Here is a 19,946-nt window from a genome sequence, read left to right as displayed (position 1 = left end):
AAAAAAGTATTAAAGCAGCAGGCTTGTCCTTTGTACTGAGTGATTATCTTGCTTTGGTCTTATAGGAATAAAATAGGAAGGAGAGCTCTAATGCCAAGATCATGGAATGCGTTGGCATTGCCTAAAGACCCTGTCCTTTCTGGCCACCAGTACCTGAGACTTCCTCTAGGAAATCTACAAATTTTTTATCTGCTTTTGTACCTGTTAACCTTTCTAGATCACTACATTGCCTTCATTTGCAGGCTGCTTGTCGTATCAGTTAGCAGCTGTGGCCAAGTGATCCTTATATCTCAAGACAAAAGTCAGTGAGCAAACACATTGCACCAAATGTTTACACGTGGCTCTTACCTTCCAGAGTTGATCCATTAGTGTATGTTTCCTCTCAAAGTTTTCCTTCAGAGAATGGTAGCCTGCAGTGATTTAAAATGTTAGTACTTCCTAGGAGATGAACAAAGCAGAAAGTACAGATTATCTGCAGTCTATTGTAGAAATCCACATTTTATTCCCATGATGGAGATTGTCTGCTGCTCTGGCCTTCCCATCTCAGGAGGGCACATAGCAGAGCTGGAAAGGGTTCTGAGAGAGACAACTGGGTTGTATGGAAAAGCTTACATATAAGGGATGATTAAGTAATCTTTAGTCTAAAAATGAGACATCTGATAGGACTGTAGAGCAGCAACTGGCATGAAGATGGTAAAAACATACTGACTGTGACCTGTCTTATCTGAAACAAGAACCTTGAACACCAAATTAAGCTGGTAGGTAGGTGGTTCAAAAAAAAAACCCAAAGGAGGTACTTCTCTTCAAACACGCAACTGAACAGGGGAACTCCTTACCACAAGATCTGCAGTGACTGTAGTTAACATTTGGAAAGCAGCTGGAAAAACTGGTAGATAATAAAATTCACATGGAGAGAAATGGGACCTGGTTCAGGAAGTCCCTGAGTTGCAAACAGAGCAGAAGGTACAGTCAGAGGTAGTGCTACATATACTTTCTCTAGTCTGACACATTTGTTCAGCTATCTGCTTTTGGCCAACATTGCTCTAAGCCAGTACTGTTGCTCTTACATTCCTCTGTCCTATGTGGGCCTCCCAAATGGAGCTCATTAGCTGCCACTCTACTATCAGCACCTTTCCCTGAGTCAGGCAATATGTAAGAAAGAGCCTGACAGAGTTAAAGGCACCATTTTCAGAAGCAGAAAGAAGATGAGGGACTGATGACCTGGTACAATTCAAGGCAGTTTGGAGAAACTGAAATATTTCTTGAGATATGGCTTACATCCAGGAAGAGACATAACTGAGCAGCATCAAGCAAGCCCTTGCAGCCATCACTACCCACATCAAACAAGATTTTAAAAACAAAAAAAAGAGAAAGAAATAGAAGCTTGTTTTTGCTGGAAAGGAAGAGGATAAGCATCCACATCACAGAAAAGCACATTCTTTTAGTTGGAGCAATTTTAGCTACAGGTCCATGGGAGACACTGAGACCTGGAAGCCTATGGAAAGAAATCTACAGCTCAATAGGAGGATCCCTGCAGCCAGGAAAGCCAGCCCTTGAGTGTCCCATGTTTTGGTACTTTGGAGGGGCTGAAAGGAGACTGGATCAATAGTGTTTGCATCATATTTGCATTGTATTAATTTCATGCATCTGTCTTCCTCTGGTGGCCTGTCTGGGCAAAATGTAGGAATACTCTCCCCACTTTTCATAGCTTAATTGTCTGTAGAATGACAGAAGAATTAACACTGCCTGTTACCACTGGTTCAATGCAGGCAGGGCATGTTGTCATGCCTACCTGCACTGAATTTTCTGTTACCCAGCTGGTTTGTTTTTGACACACACACTCAAGGTTAAACTGATCTCTAGATTCAGGAACAGGGGATTCTTCCCACTGGTCAAACTGCTTAGAACGACCTGGTGTGGGGCATTTGGTTTTTAGCCCATAAGTTTTCTTTCAGTGCTCTTATTTTGGTTAAGAGGTTATTTGGGTTTTAATAAATGCTCTACTGTATCACAAATCTAGCACATTAAAGGTGGTGACCTGTCTCCCTGTCATCGCCCATGGAATATTTTAATACATTTTTTATCTTATCATGAGTTTATTGTAAGGGCATAGGGATTTATGTGATTGTTGTGAGAAGAGCAGATCATAGAATTACAGAATCACAGAATCAGAATAGGCTGAGTTGGAAGGAACATTTAAGACTGTCTCATTCCAACCCCCCTTCATGAGCAGGGACATCTTTCACTACACGAGGTTGCTCAGACCCCCATCCAAACTGGCCTTGAAATGTTCTATAAAATGTTCTGTAAAATCTCCTGAACTAGACCTCTAAGGCATGGTGGTCCTTCCCCAGCTGTGTTGCTGGGAGTAGACAGCCTTCTCATATCCATTCCCATCCTGCCATTTGTGACACAAGTCTCAAAACCTTCTTCTGTGGTAACTAAGATGGCTATAACCAGAAATGGAGAAAAAATATACCATTTTAAAACTACAAAGTCTAAGTCTTCTTCCCCATTTGCTGAGAAGAGAGGCAGTGTACCCTAACTTTGCAATTTTTTCTGACAACCAAAACTGCCAGCCCTGGAGCTGTATTTGGCATCCCCCTCATGCCTCTTTTCCACCACTAGAATTCCCTCCTTTCCCTTCAAATTTCCCATTATCTCCCCAGGTATTCTGCCTGCTCTGGCCACTCCTTCAGTTGAAGGCTGTGACTTTGCTTCCCAAGATTCAAACAGGCTGCCACCTTTCATCAATAACAATCTCCCTTTTTTCCTCTCCAGAAAGAATTGCCTCTCTGGCAGACAAAGGAAAGCACCTCTCACATAAAAGTGGAGCAGAACTAATGTATTTACTGTATTTGCCTATTTTATTATTCCTTGGAGATATATTAGTTTAACAGGTTTATTTATGGTACGTGAAAAGTTAAATATTCCTTTGTCCTTGGGATTTACATAAACTGGTGCAGTGTGAGATTCTGGGGGTTTTAATGAGGTATTTGTCAAAATACTCTCCCTGGCAGATTTTTTTTTTAATACCTTTGAGACCATAAAGGATCATTTTACTACAATACTCTGCTTCTATCAGAGCCTGTGTGAGTGGCTTGTAATATCCTGTGGTTGTATTCCCTCTAGATGTCTGACTTCCCTTTCAGAGTAGCAAGAGACAAGAAGAGCAGAGCCTGGAGGATGCCTGCCAGAACCTCCCCTGAGCCAGGGCTGAGCGGGGTAACACAAGCTCCATGCATCCTGCCCAGGTCCTTGGGGTCAGGTCAGGGGTCCTGCAGAGCCCACCCAAAGGCCACAGGCCCCCTCACCTGGAATTGAGACACACACAGGCTTCATCCAAGCTGTTAGCATAAAATCCTACAAACCAAGGTGTCTTCCTTAGTGGAGCTTAACATCAAAAAATATCTGGAAGAAAAGGGTGGTGTGTAGTTTTGCTCCAAGGAAAGAGCAGCCAACATGTGATCTCTCAGGCTTTCAGCATAGGACAGCCCTTATTTTTACCATAAGGATATTGTCCATAGGAGCTGGTCTTTACCATAAGGTCGGTACCATAGGAGCTGGGGCAGACCCACCACTTCCATGGATTTCAGTGTTGGCCCCAGGAGGCACAACACCCCTCCTGAACTAGCATGGCAGTGATGCCCAAGTGGACAAGACATGGGCTCCAGGTGGAGTCGGATAGATGACCCATCCCTGATCAGGTCCAGGAAGATGCACCACACTTGCCAAAGCAGGAACAGCCCCTGTCTCTCCTGCCACCAAAAACACATGCCAAAGGCTGCACCCACCGGACTATAGCCAGTAGCAAACCCCAAGGGAAGGGTCACCTCTGCTGGGACATGGCCAGGGCTGGAGAAACAGGAAGGGAAGAAGGAACAGACTCTGTCTTAAGACTGAAGACAGAAGGGAGAGGGAAATGGGAGTGGGTTATGTAAGTTGTGCTAGTCCTTCTGCTTAAGGACACTGATGGAGATGGAGGGAAGGAGGCAAATTATGTAACAGTAGTATTTACAGGTCTGGCAAAATCCTTCACAACTTCTGAACATCCTTTATTGTGCAAAGCCAGACAGGGAGTGAAAATTACAGCTAGTTAAGGCTAACTTAATGAATTCATTTTTACTTCAGTAATTATTCTGCAAATTAGAGAACCCAGAAAGTTCCTTAAAAAACAAAAGGAAAAAAAAAAGGAAAGAAAGAGAAACCAAAGTAAACCAAAAAACCTTCAAACAACAAGGAAAAAAAGATGCAGAAACTAATCCCTAATATTTAACTTAGTAAGAGTGAATCGATATTTACCTCAAAACATGCTAGCAATAACATACTATGTATAAACACATCCTCAGTCTTTCTCAGTCTATGTCATTGTTGATCTCAGGCTATGGCTCAGTAGAATAACGTGAGTAGTTCTGAACCCTGGCTGATCCCAAGAAGAGATCACACAAACTCAGCTTGCACAAGTTGATTCTAAATCACATAAAATCCTCAGGTACTGGGGACTAGTACAGAAGCCTTAGGTACAGAGTATTTCCAGATTGAAGTGCAATCCCTAAAGACATGCAGAAAAAAGCTGCACAGGCAAGAGACATGGTTGGGATAGGTAGCTCCTTTTTGGGTATTTTTTCACACTGGCATGTAGAGAAATCACTGCATGGGACTTTGACAATGTTAAAGCTGTGTTAAGGTCCTTTCTTCGGCATGGTTTTGTTATCTTGTATCTGTGGGTTCCTTTCAAGCAATGTGATCAAGAGCCCACTGAAGATGGTCAGACTTTCCACTGGGCTTTAATGGGCTTTCTATGAAGACCCACAAGATCAATTCTATGAAGTTTTAACTTTTAATTCTGAGTACCTCCAGGTCTCAGTGAAATTATAGTAGTCAGCATCTCTACAGGTATCTGATAGATTTGGGCTCTAGATCCACTATGGCATGTAGTGAGTAATGTATTTGTTTTTCAGGTGACTTTTCCAAGGTCATCTAAATCACATGTGACTGAATGGACAAGACAGGCCACCTCCATGGGCACAAATGCATCCTTATCCTCCTGTTGGCAAGAGAGGTAGGATCAATCATCAATGTCAGTGAAAGACAACCAAAAAAAAAACCCTTCAGGTGCAGTAGTACAGCCAGGTTTCCAATGGTATTTTAGGGCTGTTACAGCTCCTAAAATATTAATTCATTCTTTAATAGCTTATCTGTTAAAAAGAAAAGGGGTGCAATTCTCTGAAACTAAACAAACACATTTGTTGAATGGAAGCTTTAAATTTCAGAGTGCATAGAGAGCTTTAAAAGCTGAAGAGTATCATTCATTATTTATCACCACTTATAAATTTTAAGTAATCTGCTAAGAGTTATTACCTAACGCTTACTTTTCGGTGTCCAAAACATACTTGCTGTGTGTACACAGTTAGTGAGACTTTCCGTGGGGCAAAGGAATACATCTGACTATAGCCATGGTCTTCCAAGCATCCAGGCTCCCACTGGCCATCACTATATTGAAGGTGCAGTGCTTCTTACAGCAATTGCACCTTTTCCATCTGGAGTGGATGCAACCTGAATGCAAAATAGGTCTAAGCTAACTCCTAGGTGCCTGCTACAGTCAAAAGAGGTGGTGAACAAAGCATCTTTTGAGAGTAGCTCACTCCAACTGAGGAGAAATAGGTGAAATTATTTGGGGATGACATGGGGATGCAACACTCCCATCTGTAGATTTCTGTAGATTGTAGGGGAAGTCTGGACAACTCATTTATTTCCCCCTCTGTTTTTTAGGAAAGATTAGATTGCCTACAGCCCAGTCTAAGTTATATTCTTAGCAAAGACAAATGCAGAACTACAGTACACAAGGCCTCCAAATATCTACATGCTAGGGATGAGTTACTGGGATGTCATTTATCAAGAGATACTAAAGCTCCCAGGCCTCCCTGTCTCACCTCAGACAATGTGCAAGTTGGGCTGATTGAGACAAAGGACTGCAGCCCTGGACTTGAGCTTTTGCACATTCTTCCAGTCCTCTTCACATTTTTGAAAGTTTTTTGCCAGTTCTCATCTAATCCCATGGGCTGCCACTTTGTCTCTGAAAGAGTGCAAATGTGAAGCTGCTCAGACTCACAGGGAGCTGCGCTGCCTTCCTCGGCTGAAGGCCAGCACTGACATTCCCAGATCTGCCTTCTTTGCTCAAGCAGAAAGCCAGAGCCATGTGTCCTGGAGCCATACACTAGTTGCAGTAGGTGGATACTTTAGGGCATTAAGAGTAGACACAGTGGGAAAAAGAAGTTAAGAAAGATCATGCATATCCTCTCATCTTCCCAGCTGTGTGTCAGCACGTGGCCTGAAAGACTGTAACTTGATTGCAATAAAGCAGAGCTGTGACTGTGTGAATAACTTCACCAACAACCACACCAGATTAGACTAAAGGTTCAGTGGTGAGGGGTTTAGCATGCAAAAAGGTAAAAGCAGTGCCTAGAAGTTAGCTACTTCTATCCACTATCCTCTTTGGTTGCCCATTCAATCCTCAGAAATATAAAGAACCTTATCTCCACAACTAAGTTTAAGGAATTAAGATAATCTCTTCCTTTCTAATGTGTTCACTCCCTGCTATTTCTTTCTGCCTCAGTCAAAGATGTGAAAACAAGCTTGAACTGCTGAGGAGAGAAGCAGCTGCACTGATGTCAGAGCTTCTCTGAGGACATTTCCCAACAGGCCTGGAAAAGGATTACACTGTAGCTGGTAACAGTAGGGGATGTTGATTTTCAAATCCCTTTTATTCAGCATTTGTGTCAGCGTTTTCATGCGTGTTACCTCTGAGCCGAGCCAAACATAAATCTGTTCTTACCAGTCTTCTCATTAGCATGCATGAAACAAACATTAGCAGAGAGGGCATCGGCACCGAGCGATAGCAATCCATTTATATCGCTTTGGGAGGCAAGCAGGAGGTGGGGAGCAGTGGAGTCTGACATGGGCATGGTAAGGCCACTGCTGAAGCCTGTCCATGATGCAGTTGCTGCCTGCAAGGTGGGGCATGAGACATACAGGGAGTCAGAAGCAGGTATAGTACCAGAATTTTAGTCTCGGAAAACAGGAGAGGTCCATTATTCACTGGTGAAAGAAAAATTATTTCATAATAGGTTTGTCATCTGTTTTTACATTCACAGCCAGAGAAGAAATGATGTGTTTTTTTCTCAGTCACTGCCTCAAACCAGGCTCACTAGAAGAAGGTTCCAGATTTCTTTTAGCATTTTGATGGTGGATGACTTATGTATTTAAACTACATCCTCAAAAGCAGGAGGGATCACCAGCAAAAGACAGAACACTGAAGACTGTGAAGGTTTTCTGCTGTGCAAAACCCACTATGCTGAACAAATGTTGCTTCATATTGAAGATATATCTTTACCTGTGAATACATGCTCTGTGTTAAGAGTCATGCTAAAGAACAAGCATTTCATACATCCCTGTAACTGTGGTGACTGGACTTTCTCTTTTCATGCAGCAAAGCCACTGCAAACAAGGCATTGTACCAGATTCCGCAGCAGATTCCGTATCGCTAATAACATTGGAAGGCTGAGAAACTGGTGTCTATCAACAACATCCCTGGTGTTAAATTAATGACATGTACCAGAAGCAAAGTAGGATGATTGTTATTTTGGTCCCATCTGGGTCCTGTGCTGGGGAAGCAAAAAATGATGGCATTTTTTGGGGGGGAGAAACATTTGGCCATCCAGTCAACCTTTTTTTTTTGTTTGTTTGTTTAATAAGTCACAGCATCAAGCTCTGGTTGCTTTCCAATTCTTCTCCAGTCCTTTTGGAAATGCTCTAGTGAAGAAGCAAAGAATATTGCAAAGAGCATTGCCTTGGCATGGAAAAGTCAGTGTTTTCCCACATGGCTGACCTGAGCATATGGAAGTGGAAAGACTGTGTCTTCATTCTTTAGTGAAGTAAGGGCTTGCACATGGGTGGAAAATGCTTGAGATGCAGCACCTCAACTCAAAGGTCTCACTCAGCTTGTCTGGAGGATCAGTGTAAAGCCTTCTACCTGAATTGCAATGACTTCATAACTCCAGGAACCTTGGAAAGAGATGATAAAACAGGATGATAAGGCATCCCTATTTATCCCTTCTGTGTTGGGAACAGCAGTGAAGTACTCCATCAGGATCTATCAAATACTTGTGCCTGTGATGAACACTGAGTCCCTTAGAGGTGTGATGGCTGTCATTTGAGTTTCTTGCTCCCACAGGCAATGATTGAGTCTTTCTCCAGGATAGTGTCATACCCATACACCCAGTAGTGAAGTACCTCAAAATTCAGAATGCAATTTTAAAGGCAGCCAGGTCTAACATTAGACAAATATGTCCCATGGTGTTACTGTCTGCAGAAACTTGTCCATCTCAGCACACTGAGCCAACAGCTTCGTATTTCTTATTTAACTGAGCTTCTGTAGTGGGGATACACCACAATCCTCCCCCAACTTTTGTCAGCCAAATAATCAGCATTTAACTCCCCTCTGTCCACAAGTTGAGCACAGGGCCTTATCCTTTCATGCCTGAGCAGATTCTCAGTCACCTTACACCAGCAGCATTGAGTCATTCTAGCACAGTTATCCCATATTTGGTGGGAAGAAGCTTGCCTTATCTCTACCCAAAAGCATCTCTGGACAAATGTAGGCCATCAGGCTCTCTGTTTATGTTGACCAGCACCCCATCAGCTTCTGATTTTTCTTTTTCAAAGTCATGTACAATAGGCCTATTCTTCTCAGAGATTCAGGGAACTTTGTGATTCTGGTATGCATGCAAGTGTCACAGTTCTGCTCCCTTTCCCTCAGTCATTGGATGGCACTGGAGGAAACCTTCAGCCACTGAATGTTTTCCCTCTCCTCTTGTTCCCTGGCAGAAAAAGCACAACATCAACCTGCTGTGACTTTGCTTACATCAGTTTTAGGGATACTTGCCTGAAAGGTTTTAAAGTGCCTTACAGTGTGTATTTTGTGTTATCTAGTAGTATTCTAGTTATGGGATCACGTACTCTAGGACATTGCCCAACATCCCAAGGAGAGCTGTTTTATGGCAGATCTGGACATATCTGGATTTCAGCAGTGAAAGGTATCTACTGCTGGGCTAGGAGTAGGAAACGTCAATCTCTTTTTCTTTCCTTCATTACAAGTAAGTGATCTAGATGTACATCACATACCACTACTCTTACTGTACTTTTCTGGCTTCCAAATACTGAGACAACATCAGACTGCTGAAACCACCACTTTCCAATAAATTAATAGGTCAACAAGGTCTGCTTGCATTTCTCTCATTAATTATTCTCCTCCTTGTACATTCACTGCTTGGGACACATTGACACGGAGACTCCAAAAACATTTTGTTTTAAAGAATTGAACTAGATGCTGAGATAGCTCAGACTTTCTGTGGCAAGGTGCATTCAGAACACAGCCTTTTGGAAAAGGCAACACAGGAGTCCTGTCTTGGTTTCAGTTGCTCCAAAAGCAAGCTGCTGACAAAAGGGGCAGCCTTAGCCTCATTTATTGTTTTTTTTCCCAACTCCATCCCTTGTTCTCTACATGTTCATGGGGCATAAGGAAGTTGGATCACAAGGCTGACCCAGCTGAAAATCAACCTGGCCAAACACAAAATCTGCCTGTATAAGTGCTTGCACTGGCACAGGGCAGGGATTGAAACATGCTGCTGGGGTGTTAGTGAAGGGAGGAAAGGCTTCCAGACTCTACTTTGGTCAGCTTCACCAATTAGGAAACCACAGCCTGACAGGAAACCACTCAAAGGAACTAATAGGAAATGCTGCAGGAAACCTCCCAAAGGACTAATAGAAAATTCGGTGATTAAAGGCTTTTTACTGGGCTTTAGCACGAAAGCAGAAGGAAGAAAAGAGGGCTTTTATCAAATGATTAAAAGCACATCTCAAGAGTAGCCTCTGCTCTGTTCCTTACCTGAAAGGGGAGTCTGGGTGCCTCACATTATACTGAATATCTTAAGTATTGGGTACAAATCTGCCTATGAGAGCAAAGGCAAGGCCTCATTCAGCTGTGCTTTTTTTACCCCTGTGTGACTTAGGCACCCCTGCCAGGTCAGGCCCCACCAAGGAGGCAACTCTTCTTCATCACTTGCAGTGCAAGTACAGGGCCAGGGTTTGGAAAGCACTGAGCAGCTCATTGGATTTGAGTTGCTGTAGTGAACAGCAGAGGTTTGGAGTTTTACTGATACCTCCACAACTATGGTGAGTGTAAGGTTAGTGAGAAACATCTCTAAGCTGTGAGTAGTGTGTTTCAGCATTGATAGTCTCCTCGTTCGACTGAGATTTTTGTGATTATTTAATTCTACTTTTGGTTTTTAAATCTCAAAATGTTTCACTAATATGTGTAGATCTAGCAACTGAAGATTAATATGATGCATGCCAAGAAAAATCTAAATTCCTCACCTATTACAATTTTATAATTCTAGTCTTGGCATGCATGTATGCATAGATCTCTTCCTTTGGGGGAGAGAAAAATAAATTCTTAATTGAACAAGAAACATTCCTAACTTGGTGGGCATTGGATTTCTGTATTTCCTTTTCTAGTTGACTCTTTTTTTCTGTTTCCTATGCCTTAGTGAAATATCAATATGCTTGCCATGGAATGCATGAGTCTTTCTTCAGAGAAAAATTAATAACCTTCTGTTAATCAAAACAGAAACAAAAATATCTCTCTAATATTAATGTTTGTAATCTACCTTTAAAAATACATCAGTGCCCTCCCACATACACTTCCTCCTGATTCTAAATAAATTGCTGGTGCTAACAGTGCCATCTTTTGCATGAAACCTAAAATGGAGCTCCTGACCATGTACAGTCATTGATTCCTGTAGGTCTCTTATAAAGCACTGGCACTACAAATCTATGCCTTTCCTTTCACTTCAATGTTATGAAGTTGTCAGCTTTTATCTGAAATTTTATAGCATTAAAACTGTTGAGAAAGTGTTCTGCTTTGGAAGTAGCCATGCTGCAAGGTGAGCAACATGGCTTTCTATAGAACCTCATGGAAAATTTTGGACTGGGGAAAGATGGCATTCCACAGACAAGAATTAGGTGCTACAAATATCTTCTGAGGAATAGAAAGGGTATTGCTGCTTGCAACTGATGAACCACCATTACACCAGAGATCTTATTCTAAAATAAAGCTCAGTAATTATAATGAAAGGTGAGTAGAAGTGAAAACATGTAAAGAAATGTTACTAAACTGGGAACTGCCTGGGCTGATGTGTAGGAGGCTGGGAGTACTCATTTAGAGAATAGCCTTCCCCTAAGTGCTAGGCATGCTTGAGCAATAAGCCATCGATGTCCTTTTTGTGTGGAAGTATTAACTGCACAACACAAGATGTCAACATTGGAACCAGCAGGCAAAACTGATGCCTGAGTCTGTGCTTTAGTTGCCAGACCATGTGGCTTACCATTGAGCAGATCTGGATCCTGTAGGAGGATGCTCTGCCTAGGTGAAAGTAAAGCAGCCCAGAGTTCGCCCTATTTGCAGAAGTTATCAGCTGTGCAGAGAGAATGGGGTTCATGCTGCTTTTGGTGCTGAAGAATGCTGAGACCAGCCTGACGCATCAATCCCAAAGTTAAACTCTCTGAGGAAGAACATTGTTTCCTGACAGGAACTGGCACTGACTCTGGTGAGTATTGATACTATCAAGTATTGATAGTATTGATAACTTATGGAAAGCTGTTGAGCTGCCATAGCACCATAGCTGGCCTGAAGATGTAACGGATATTCACTTTGCATTATAAAAGCCCAGTCCCACTTTTTAACAGTAGGCTCTTCTAAAATATCCCTTTTCAGAGTGTGTGTGGAGGTTCCTGCATGACATAGAATTGTCCCTCAAGTTAACTCCTCAATGAGATTTGCCCACTGTCAATGGTATGGGCAAGTGACATCAATATCTAGCAATTATTTTGCTTCCACAAATAGTACCCTATACTAACAGTTTTAGATATCCTAGACTTTGAAGTAAATATTTCTGATTAATATGTCTTGGTCTAATCATTATAATGAATTTAAACCAATAATTAATTTTATTTATGTAAATATATTTGGGTTGCTATCCTTATTCCTGCAGGACAAAGTCATAGACAGGATCAATTACACCTCCCTAATGCTTTAGAAAATGTTGACCAAGACTTGGACTAAGAGTGTATTCAGCTGCACCATACACTCATCCCTGAGAAGGAGTTTAGTAAAGCAAGGGGATCTTTTTTGCAGCTCATGATTCAATGGGATGGTCTCCCTGGTAAACTTTCTCTGAAGCTGGATGTGCTTCTCTAAAGCACATCTCTCTAAAGCTTCTTTCTGCCTATGACATCCCATAAGGATGTGGGTGCTGCAGTGCTTAGCTACTATGGCCGTTGGAGCTCAGGCTCCTGGCTTAGGCTCCTTGTGCAACATCTGAAAGATAAATGGCACAGAAGGAGATCTGCAGAAAGCTGCTCATTAAGCAAGGGCATAGCTCAGGGTCAGCTGGCAACTGGCAAAACCCAGGCAACTGGGAAGTTCTGGGCTGAGCAAGTCCTTGTCCCTGCCCACACAGTCATTACACACAGTGAGGCCCATCTGCTTGTCTAGGACTTGCTGCTCTGAGAGTGGGATTTGACTGTGTGGGAGTAACAGCAGGAATACTGTGTTGTGGAGCTTGGTGCTCCCTCAATACTGAGTGTGGAGCTTCTGCAGGTATGTTGGTTTAAGGGCTGGAGACTGGTTTGTCCAATGTCAGGAAACAAAAAGACAAGGGTAGGAGAAAGTTTAAGAGAAATGCAAACAGTTCCTCCATGGCCCCAAAGAAGACATTCCCTCTGTTTTTACTGAGGGCTAAATAAGTTGTGGCAGAGGGCAGGGCCTGTCTTACATATGCATAGCTCTCAGATCCTCTGCTGTTTACAGGTGTGTATTGCTGTGCCTGTCAAAGGAATAAGCAAGCAATTCTTGTCCCTTAATGCATCCTGAGGGAAGCCTCTCTAGAACAGGACCATGGTCAGCAGCTGTGCATGATGTGGGGCAATCCAGGTTTAAATGGCTTGTACCTACTACTTCAGCTCCATTCAGGGAGAGGTAGGAGCTCAGCACAGAGGTGCTCCCATCAGGCACACAGAGAAGTAAAGCTAAATTTGGAAATCCATTATGTGCAGGTGTCACCTGCACAGTAATGCAGATGTGTTCCCACTGTTCATTCCCTCTATGAAAAAAGCAGTAGGATGGACTTGTCTGTGGAGGGGTTTAGCTTGGTACAAGCAGCACCGTGAACATTCTCTGGGCTTAAGGGATCTATGGACTTGAGGCCTACAGTTCTTGGTAAATGGGGGAGAGTGGTGTATGATTGGAAGGGAGATTAGGGGTATTGAATTGCATTTTTAGATCTATGCACTTCTGTCTAATTGCCACTATAGGTGCTCCAGGCTGTTACTGGATCTGCCTAGTCCCAAGTCTGCATTTCAATCCTTCTGGCAAGTGTTTTATTGTTGCTCCGTATTCTGCCAAAAGCTTATTGGATATTAATGGGCCTCCCTGTGGCTTGAATGAGCTGTGTCCCTTTAGCCCATTTAAGAAATACAGGAAAACAAGTGATCCCGTTTACTTTCAGCAGACCAGACATCTTTGCTTCCCACTGAAACAGGTCTGAGAGCTGCAAATCCTCACATGTCTCAATGCTTCACAGGAGACAAGCATATCAGATGACCTCTGTTCTGACCATTGGTACAACTGATGCAAAAGTTAATTAATTTGGTGTGGTGTGCCTCTTTCCATCAATCAGTCAGGGTCAGAGCTTCAGGTAAAGACAGACAGCTGAGTGTGGGGTCTTTTCTTCACCCAGAACAGAGAGCACATCCAGCATCCTCTGTAACCCAGCATGCACAGGCTGCAGTCAGCACTATTCTGTTCATACTCAGCTTTTCATGAGACCAAGCTCTGAATGTTCCCAGTTGCTTTTCAGCAACCAGTTGTCCTTCAATAGGACTAGTCAATAGATCAGATCAAGCTTTTGCTAAACTCACATTTCATGGTTTCCACTGGGTTTCCATGCTGGGTTTGTTATACAGTGACTGTAGTTGTCCCAGAGAGATTTTCTCTTCATGCTCGAATCCAGCATCCCATGTCACAGTGACAGTGAAGCTGAGAGCCATGTCTGTTCCAATAAATAAAAGTGGAAGTGTAGCATGTGCTCAAATCCTAGTACTTGCATACTGTTGGGAGTATAAATGTCTGGTTGTGGTGAAGATGTGACAGTAAGAGCTAGTAGACAGAACAAACAAACTGGTGTCTGGCCTTTGGGCACAGTCTAGTGGCTAGGGCATTTTTATCCATAATCATATATTTTCACTGCTCTTTGGATCCCTCCTGCTATCTATGGCATGGTGCTTTGAATTCTGCTAATCTTAAATGTATGGACTAAATTGGGGACTGTACTGAGAACCGTATGTCCCCAGTACAGTCTGACAAATGCCATGTTGTTGGCTCTCATGCGTATATTCAGGGCTTAAGTCCTTCCATGTGGCTCTCTGGAAGGATTAGACTGAGTCAGAGACGATTTTGTGAACTGTGCAGTGTTTGAGTGCATCGGTGAAGAGTAGCTCATCCTGCCTTTCCTTTGAAATTATTCTAATCAAAATGGTGAAAACACTTGCCAACTTAAATATAGCAGTACTCAGAAACTGAAGGATTTGAACTTCTAACAACCCTCCATTTTCTTCTCACTGTTAAGATAATTAATCATATGTAGCTTAAAAGGATCTCAAAGCATAATATAAAATAGGTATTCCCATTTTTAAAAGAGGCTGCCAGCAGGGTGGGGTGAAGTGCTGCATGTCAGGTCAATAGCAGAGATTGCAGTAAGACTTTCTTCTCTAGAACAATGACTCAATGTTCTAAGCACTACATCCAAGCCACTCTCATCCACTGCTGTAGTTAAAATCATCTTCAGTGAGAAGCTCACATTCATAAAGGTTTGCAAAGTGTAAATAATATGACATATTAGGGCTGTAAATCAAATGCCATTTCCTTGAAACTATTTCAAGGAAAAGCTTCTGCTTTTTTCCCAGCATAATCTAAAAGAGCTTTATTGATGTCCTGTCTACCATCTGTTTTACATATGAACCTTGTGACTCCTAGTCTTTCAAGCTTGTTAATTAGGCCAATAAGAAGCATACCACAGGAGCTCTGAAATGCAGCTCTGAAATTAAATGCTAGTGGAACATTTCTTTTCCCAAGTATGCTAGTGATGGGGAACGCTTCTGTGATCAGTCCCCTTTACTTCAGGGAGTGGTGCAGCAGTGTAGCTACTTACATTTTCTCTTTCCTTCTCACCTGTTGCAGGAGGAACCTGGAAAAGGAAAGGCTTTTGTGTATTTCTCTCCCTCGCTGCAGCACAGGCTGGATTTTTCTTAGCTGCACTGAGATCACCAGCAGCTCAGAGCTTGAAGGTTGCCAGATGTACAGAGAGTATGAGCATTAGTGTATCCACCTGGGTGGATTGTGCAGGTAATTGGAGGAGATGCAGCTCTAAGAAACAGAGGGCCCCATTTGGTATGCAAGTCACTGAAAATTCCTGGAGTCTCATCTTATGTACTGGCTGCTCTTTCTGAGGTCCAGTTTTGGTATAACCTATGCAAGAATATAAAACAGTAACAAAAGTGTAAACATCTGCCCACTTGTTCTTCTCTTCCACCTCCCCGCCTCCACTACCACCTATCAGTATAAAGCTGCTGTATCTTCTGAAATAGAGACGCAGTTGCCTTTCCCACTGTGCCACCACCTGTAGAGGGATGCTGGTTACCAGGAGACTGCCACACCTTCTTGCTGGAATAAAGGCAGGAATGGCAGCTGAGGATGGCACACCAAGAATTTGCTTGGATTTTACTTACAGGCGTGTGATAAATTGCCTCTAGCAAATCTAAGGTATAAAATCAGTTGTTATCTCCCTAAACAGATGTACAAAATCTTAAATTGAAAGTCTGTTCTGAAATGCCATCTGACAAAGCATGTATTTTCCTAGAAAGAGACGTGTGGTCAGGCAGCTCCCTCCCGCCTGCCTTCCCAGCGGAGGAAGAATGCTGCCCTCTCTTGGACACAAAGCCATGTTTGCCACCAAACTACCCCACAGGGTCTGGTGTTTCTGCCACCACAAGGACACCAACTTGCTGCCAAGGTATGGCGTCAGGATGTAGATTACAAGCTTACAAGTAATGCAGTCCAGGCAGGTGTTGTATAGGGTTGGTAGCAGGGTGTGGTACCCAAAAAGCTTTGGTGGGTTTCCATCCAGCTGGTCAGTGGAGTGGCATTTAAACAGAAAACTTTTTTTTTTTTTTTTTTTTTTTTTAAAGAAGTCTTCACACCCTCCACTTACACATCATTGCCTGGACCGAACTCTGAGCCCAGAGCCAGGGTGAAAGCTACACCAGATCAGTTTTCCTCTTATAGGTGAAAGGGTCTGGGACTCTGTTCAGGTCTACTGGAAAGGAAATGGTTGTGTTGTCTCCACAGACCAGTTGTGCAGGGATGAGGACTGGGTTAATTTCCTATGTTTTCCTCCAGTGTGTGCAGAAATGGGCCAAGTGCAGGCGCTGAATGGGAGATGTAGCTCTGCCATACATACCAGTGCAATTCCCAGGGATCCACTACCAGGGAAGCTGCTCATACTTTCTATTTTACAGCAGAGTCTATGGTGGCAGTATTTCTGTCCTTCAGCCATTTGGTATCAGTATAACCTTACCATCAGACTTTCCTGCTAAATGATTGCTTTCTTGCATGCCTGCATTATGAGGAGTTAGAAGTCAACCAAGACAGTTTGAGCACTGTTTTGCTCTTTACCTCTTTTCTTTCTCTGAGCTGCTCTCAACCCTCACCTTCCCTTCAACCTCAGCTGAAGAGTGCAGTTTACAGTTGCTTTCTCTCCTAAAAAAGTTGCTAAATCAGTTGGAGCCTTACTTTGAAGACAAAAAGGGGCAGACCAGCACCGTTGAGAGAGCTGGCTGAAGTTAAATTTATCACTAGACGTGTGCAATCCTAATGTATCTCTTGTCCAGTTGTGAGTGGACAGAGAAAGCTCAAATACAAAGCTGTCAAAATTACTTAGTCCTCTCCCAATATGCAGTTAGATGTAGTTTTCCCTTGGTAAGGTGTGCTGATTCAAAGCATTCCCAGCATCTCCCAGAGTTACTATCTCCTTGGCTTCACACTGGAAAGCCATGTGTTACTCAAAAGTTTTGAATTTGTATTAATACATCAACAAAGCACCTTCTCTTACAAAGAATCCAGAGCACAATACAGACAATGGATCAAAGCTTGTACTGGGAAATTGCTGCAAAACTTACTGTTTAAACTCAGTATGAATGAGATTAAGGAGTATATGAGCTATAGCCCCTGTGTGCAGGAACATAACTACCCTTTGTGTCCAGTGCTAGCTCTGAGGGCTCAACAGCAAGAACCAACAGTGCACAACTAAACACAAAATTTTCGTAAGAGGCAATGGCAGTAGGGACTCAAAGATGCAGTTTTTCACCTTGGAAAGACACCAAGTTTGGAACCCCAAAATTTTGAAGAATACCCTGGGAATGAAAATGTCAACACTTGTCAGGGCCTTGCTTTCTGAATGAGGTGATCATGGTGGAGCAGTGGCTCTGCAGTGATTCAAAAGGAATACTGCCATCTAGTGCACATCGAACAGAGAATTTTCATACGAAAAAAAGCATGATTTCCATCTATTTGTGCAAAGGCTGGAGGAACTGCTAGGTAAGAGAAGGCATTGTATTTTTGTTGGGTACAGAAACAGCATTTTAACTTGCAGGTGATCACTAAGTATGAAGATGAAGAGGAATTAACAACCCCCTCCTAACACTCTCATTATGCATAAGAAATTATTTTAGCTGAAATCTGTGCTTGATCTATGAAAAGCATTCACCAGCTTGCAGTGGGTAATGTGTCAGGAGGGTGGCATGATCACCTGTCTCGTGTTCTCACTTGCACCCAGACTGTTCCATGTCCACAGGCTTTCTCTGTGTAACAGCAAGACTCATGGTTGTAAGAAACTCCTGTTTGTAAAACTGGATCACTTTCTTTTTTCTTTTTTTTTTTTTTTTAGGAGAGGTGGCATGATAGGGTCTATTAAAGCAGGAGGTGGCAGGCCTTCCCCTGTTTGGAAATAACTCTTTGCCCTGGCACTTGAGATTCCCAGATGCTGAGATGCAGGGTGGGAAATGCCTGCATGTGGTACCAACAGCAGATGTCTGCATAGTGGCAGACAGCTGAGCTCTGCACTGTGCAGCTGCAGGGGGCCAGTGGGAATGAGGCTCAGGGGCTGGCAGAATGAACTCTTCTCAAGAAGGAGCCTCTCATGCTCATTTTCAAACCTATCAGAAACCATCCCCCAATTACCTCAGTGCAAGTCAAAATAATCTGTACAGATCTGTACAGACTGTTCAGTCTACTGTCACTAGGGTAGTTTGTGACATGCCCTGCTCACCTGACCTGTTGGTGAACAGTGCCTTCTTTCAGGTTAGGATAAGTGAACAGGTTTTGGCTCTGCAGCCTCTTCCATGGAGGAAGAAATGACATCTCACTCTTCCATCCTGCCTATGAAGCAGAAAGTTCTTTCAAGTTGGATCATGATCCTTATGGGGCTGTAGGGGGATTCAGAGGGAATTGCAAAGTGTTTGTTAGCCTCAAAATGGCTAATTAGTTTTAATCATTGGCAGCAACTCAGAAATTACAGCTGGTTCTCATGCTGATGCCCTGGAGCAGCAAAGCTGTTGCCCACAGTTAAAAGTAGCCAGTTGTTCTTTCCTAGTGCAAATGCCTGACATGAGGGTAAACTTTCAGACTTAATTTTATGTCCAGAAATGCACCCTATCCATTCTGCATGGGATGAATCACCACTGTGAGCGTGCTGTGTGAACTGCCTGCATCCTGACGAGGCTGATAGCTCTGCTCCTACACTCACAGCAGAAGTATGTGCTTACTTAGCAACAAGCAGCTGATGAATTCATCTGATCCCTCCACTAGATGGGATGCAAGGACCATAATTTCTAAGCATTTCTTGCTGAAATGTGAAGGTCCAGCACAGCCTGCTCAGTATAACTGGCTGCCATGCCAGATACTACTAGCCAGGGGCTAGGAAAGGCAAAAGTGCTTAGTTCCAGTGCCCTTCATCAGAAAGAGCAGAAAAAGGGAAATGATTCAGTGCCCCAGAAACATGATACATAAGTGATTGGGGATGACATCATTCAGCAATCAGGCAACACGGTGTCCTGCAACCCTGTAGGTCCTGACCTAATGTGAACAGAAATGAGGGAGCAAGCCAGGGTTGAGACTTGTCACTTCAGCATTGTCACTAGATACAGCAAGTGCTGTCAGCTGTCCAAAGAGACACCAGCTTATTTTTAGAAGCAGTAAGAAAGTTAGCGTTTTTATACATCTCTAACCTTAACACAGTACAATCTCACCTGTTACTGCTAGTAATGTCCACTACACCACCAACTGTACTTATTCATTATCCTAGATTAATGATAGTAGGTACTATGAGTAATAACTCTATCCCTCTTACTTTATGCATTTAATTTTTGTTCAGAAGTTAGGAATATTTTTGTTGCTACTTTCTCTTGGGGGGGGGATGGGGGGGTGTGCAGTGGTGAAAGGCACAACACATAAATAATTTGTCCAAAAATCCTGAGCAAGTGCATAGCACAAACAAGCAGTACCTGCATGTTCTGCTTCCCAGCCTCATGAACAATGTTCTACATTATCAGGGCCCTTCATCGCCATGAAATTCAACAGCAGCTAGACACAGTCCCTTTAAAAAGCCTCCTGGATTTTTTATCTTGACAGTGCAGCAGACTAGACATTGATTGTGTTGACTCTATCTTAAAGATACATGTTTACTAAAATTAAATGTGAAAATAAATACAATCTT

At 42.9% G+C, this 19,946-nt stretch overlaps 1 long non-coding RNA gene across 1 annotated transcript; it reads right to left on the bottom strand.

Moving 5' to 3' along the window:
• Positions 1-6,745: 6,745 nt before the first annotated feature.
• Positions 6,746-9,306, bottom strand: LOC135295577 (uncharacterized). Its single transcript, XR_010357698.1, has 2 exons — positions 7,394-9,306; positions 6,746-7,007 (listed from the first exon to the last, which is right to left on the bottom strand). It is a non-coding gene; the product is annotated as an uncharacterized LOC135295577 (long non-coding RNA).
• Positions 9,307-19,946: the final 10,640 nt, after the last annotated feature.

This window comes from Passer domesticus, chromosome 2, assembly GCF_036417665.1.
Source record: "Passer domesticus isolate bPasDom1 chromosome 2, bPasDom1.hap1, whole genome shotgun sequence".
Taxonomy (NCBI): Eukaryota; Metazoa; Chordata; class Aves; order Passeriformes; family Passeridae; genus Passer; species Passer domesticus.
Note: the sequence above shows the minus strand (reverse complement) of the source record. Positions and strands in the feature narration are given on the sequence as shown.